Consider the following 4,883-nt stretch of genomic DNA (forward strand, 5'->3'; position numbering starts at 1 on the left):
AAAAAAAAAATCAGCCTGTCTGTCTGTCTTTCCTCTTTTGTACTAAAGAGGGAACCCAGGTAAGTATTTTACCACTTAGCTGAACTCCCAGCCCTCTGTATGATTTTTTTTTAACCTAAATATAGCAGATAAAACTTAGTAAATGTGAACTATTAAGTGGTATTCCTAAAACTGGTATCACAACAAACATTTTAGAATACCAAATTTTTCTTTTAAATAAAGGTAACCTTTACCCTCATTATAATACTATATCTTCTTCATTTTGCTATCTATAATTCCAAAACTGCAGGTGGTACCTATTTCATTCTTGTGGTGGTAGTGTTCTTGAGACAGGGTCTCCCTATGTAGTCAGGCCTGTCTTGGGATTCATAATACTCCTGTTTCAGCTTCCTGGGTGCTGTGATAATGGCTTTGCATTCACTGTTTTTCATATACATGTATAATTGTTGATCACATTACATTAAAATGTGCTGTTGTAATATGTATTTTTTTAAAAAGTGCTCGGTAACAGTACTGTAAAGAAAATTGGACTTCAATGATATGAAAGTCAGTGACATGTTTTATCTTCCTTTAATACTTGACACTCATAGTTAAATGCTGTAATAGTAACAGTTTAAATTCAAGTATATCATCCCCATGTATATCCTACATAGAACTAATGTTTGATCAGTACTCAGAATACAAACTTTGTCACCTTAGGTCCATGGTAGAGAATTAAATGGGAAATCATAGTTGCTTCTCTTTGAAGGGAGCCATTTAATTTTCTCTAATGAGAACTAAGCCTTCAGTTTGTAATAATTTTCACTACCCAACTAAAGAGCAAATGATGTCAATTAGATGATAGTAGAAGAAAACTGGTGCCAGCAGTTCCCTGCTGTACTCGGCAGATTGGTTTTGCATAACTTAGATTTGTCGTTTGAGCAGTGCAGTGCTTTCTTAAACCCTGTGTGTTGAACTATTGTCAGTTCAGGTCTGAGATCAGGATTTGTTTCCATATATTATGGATCAGAGAGGTGAACATAGGTACCTGGGGAGTCTAGGGAAGCATTCTCTTCAAAATCTAAGCATCTCTTCTTTGGAATCTCATAGCAGCCCTCATTCTTACTTTATTATCTAACTATCATGCGTATCTCTCCCATTTACTTTATTTAAATATACCCTTTGCTAAGCATGTTCAGCAGATGTTTTAGTTGTAGCTAAGCCCAGGGAAAAAGTATAGTTAGACAGGACAACATGAGATGTGTGAATGATTGTCATGGCAGGAAGGCTGGTGGACTCTCTGAAAAGATGAAACTGGAGCCAGAATGTTTGGGAAAGTTGATGAGTAGTGTCTTACTGCTGTGAACAGACACCATGACCAAGGCAAGTCTTACAAAAGATAACATTTAATTGGGGCTGGCTTACAGGTTCATAGGTTCAGTCCAGTATCATCAAGGGAAGAACATGGAAGCATCCAGGCTGGGCAGAATGCAGCAAGGAGCTGAGAGTTCTACATCTTCATCTGAAGGCTGGTAGTGGAAGACTGACTTCCATTCAGCCAGGACAACAGTATTAGAGCCCACACCCACAAGGCCACACCTACTCTAACAAGGCCACACTTCCCAATAGTGCAACTCCCTGGGCTAAGCATATACAAACCATCACATTCTACTCCTTGGCTCCCATAGATTTGTTCAAACACATGAGTCTATGGGGGCCATATCTAGCCATAGCATAATAAAAAGTGCATTTAGTCCAACTTCCAAAGTCCCCATAATCTATAGCAGTCTCAACAGTGTTAAAAGACCAAAGTTCAAAGGTTCTTTTGAAATCCGTCCAATCACTTAAATGTAATCCCCAAAGCAAGACAGGAAACTAGCTGGACAAACTCCAAACTCTACATCTTCATGTCTGATGTTAAAGCAGTTTTCAGATCTCCATTCCTTTTTCATCTTTGTTGACTGCAACAAACTTCCTTTCCTGGGCTGGTTCCATTCTCTGTTAGCAGCATTCTTCAGGAGATATCCTATGTCTTTGCCATCTCAAACATCTTAGGGTCTCCAAGCTCCAATGTTACAGCTACTTGTTTCAATATCTGGGATGCACACATTATCTTCTGTGTTCTTCTGGAGGGCTGGTGTCACGTGTCCAGCTCTGCCCTCTGTACTAACGTCATCAGGTTGATCTACTCCACTGCTGCTGCTGTTCTTGGTGATTAGCCTATGGTACTGACATCTCCAATATGTTGGGGTCTTCCACTGCAACTAGGCTTCACCAATAGCCTCTCATAGGCTCTCTTCATAGTGCCAATCCTCAACTCCTTTGCATGACCCCTTCATTCCTGGGCCGCCAACTACAACTGAAGATGCACCTTCTCCAGTGGCCTTCCATGGCCTCTTACAGTGCTTGCTCCAGCTGCTCTTCATGACCCCTTCATGCCTTCAAAATCAGAACCAACTGGGTGACTCTTACACATTACCAAGTACAGCTGCAGGAAGACGTACAACCTTGTCTATCTCTGGAACACAACATTGTGATCTCAGAAAACACTTCCCAGAACATTTTACCTCAGTGATGCTGGTCTCTTTTTAATCACCACTAATTACTTAGCTCCAGTTAATTGGCATCAATGGTCCCAGTAGTTCCTTTTGTTCTTGACTCTAAAGCTAGAGCTACATGGCCAAATCGGCTGCTTGGACCACTCCCTGGGCCAAGCATATACAGACCATCACAGGTAGGGTATGAGGCCTATGTCTAACTGCATTTCTATCTCTGAGGCCTCTGTAATGTTGGAGTGTATGTGAACTTTTCAGCCAAAGAGACTTTGTACTTAATAGGCTATTTTAATCTAACTTAAAAATTTTCAGATCTGGTTTAGTTCTTAGGAATGAAGGTTTTTAAACCATGTGTAAAGGTTATTTAGTATTTTGCTAGTCAGACAATCTTAGAACATTTAATTTGCTTACAAGAAAAGATTCGAACTACTGTACTTAATTTTCATTTACATAAAGTCAATTGATGTGATTATTTCATTTATCTTCTAGTCATTAAAATCAATTCTTTGTAAATGTAACTTTTATTCTCCTGAAGTAATTGTCATATGGAGGCTTACTGCCTTGTCTGGTAGTCTAGGTCTAGTCCTGGAAGCTTTTAACCGACATACAATCTTATCTAGGCCTTGAATGTTTTAGCCTCTGAGACTTACTTCTGAATAAGCTCACCCTTTCTAGCTCTTTCTAAGCTCTGACTGGCTGGTTCATCTCAGTTGTTCTACCTCAAAATCTGGCTTCTCTCTCCGCCTGACTGAGTTGCTCTGCTTGGCCTCAAGCTAACTCTGGCCGTTATTCTAGTCTTCTGGCTCCTTCTCACTCTCTGACTCATTCTGTCTTCATGTGTGTCTAGCTTGTTTTCTTTCTTCATTCTGTCTCACTATAACTCTCCTGGTAAAACTGATTCCTTTCTCTCTCTCTCTCTGCACTGCTCATCAAATAGCTTCCCTTTCCTTTCTCTTCCCATGACAGTGAGGCATAACCTATTCTGTCACATCTTTCTCTGACTTGTCACTTTGTCTGCCACCTAATTAGACATCACTTTCAAACATGTATGCTTCCTTCTACAAACTAACTTTACCTTCACTGTTAGCGATTAAAAGTGTGTACTAAAGATGTGCACCAAAGCTGAGACACACCTTTTTTTCTTTTCTTTTCTTTTCTTTTTTTTTTTTTTTAGTAAATAACACAATCTGGGGGTTCACAGTATAATAAAATAACCTGAGACAATTCTTTACTGATGTTCATGATCTCATTTCATCTCAGGGTTTCTGAACAGTTTGAGCTACCCATTTACAAAGTTGATTGAGTGGAGCTTGGAGAAGCTGATAACAGATGTTTATAGACTTGTCCTCACCCATGGAAACCATGTACTCATTGCAGTGTTACAGAATTCTACTATGGAGAGAATGTGAAGTAGTCTTCACCCAGGAGTGCTTTGAGGACTGTGGGATTGTCTTGCCACAACCCCTGGTCATATACTCCCCCATTGCTCTCAGCAACTTGCAGCTGTGGGGGTTGGACTGCCTTGATGTCATATCCTGAGAGTACCTTCTTCAGGAAGTTGGTGTTATTTAATTTAATGGGCAGAATTGATGACATTAAAGATTTTCTTCCACTAAAACTTTGAAATAAAATCAAGTATTTCTAATTTGTTCTTAGAAACAGTAGTGTCAAGATCCCCTGACAGGCTGGATTTTTTGTTTGTTTTTGTTTTGTTTTGTTTTGTTTTTGTTTTTGTTTTTTGAGACAGGGTTTCTCTGTGTAGCCCTGGCTGTACTGGAACTCACTCTGTAGACCAAAGCTGGCCTTGAACTCAGAAATCCGCCTGCCTCTGCCTCCCAAGTGCTGAGATTAAAGGCGTGCACCACCACTACCCGGCAATTTTTTTTTAAAGATTTATTTATTATATGTAAGTACACTGTAGCTGTCTTCAGACACACCAGGAGAGGGCATCAGACCTCGTAACAGATGGTTGCTGGGAATTGAACTCAGGACCTCTGGAAGAGCAGTCAGTGCTCTTAACTGCTGAACCATCTCTCCAGCCCCAACAGGCGAGATTTTATGCTGAAAATATTTTCATTCAATTATATATTCTGATTTTCATAAATCAGCTTTCAGAAGGACCAGAATCCTTGACAAGCTATATTCTGAGGGTGACCCTAGGAATATTCAGTGTCAGTTCTTTTGCGTTGGTCCTGAAGTTTAAAGGAGAGGTTCAAAGATGACTAAGGGCAACAATTTCTCATTCAAGAGTGTTTTCACACTTAAAACTTTTATAAAATCCTTTGACATTGTCTTAGTCAGGGTTTCTTTTCTTGCACAAACATCATGACCAAGAAGCAGTTGTGGAGG

The 4,883-nt window shown here is 39.8% G+C and overlaps 1 protein-coding gene across 1 annotated transcript in view; it reads left to right on the plus strand.

Moving 5' to 3' along the window:
* The window catches only part of Ube3c (ubiquitin protein ligase E3C), a 109,793-nt gene that overhangs the window by 66,344 nt on the left and 38,566 nt on the right, over positions 1–4,883 (plus strand). The window lies entirely within an intron of this gene.

This window comes from Mus caroli, chromosome 5 (assembly GCF_900094665.2).
Source record: "Mus caroli chromosome 5, CAROLI_EIJ_v1.1, whole genome shotgun sequence".
Classification (NCBI taxonomy): Eukaryota; Metazoa; Chordata; class Mammalia; order Rodentia; family Muridae; genus Mus; species Mus caroli.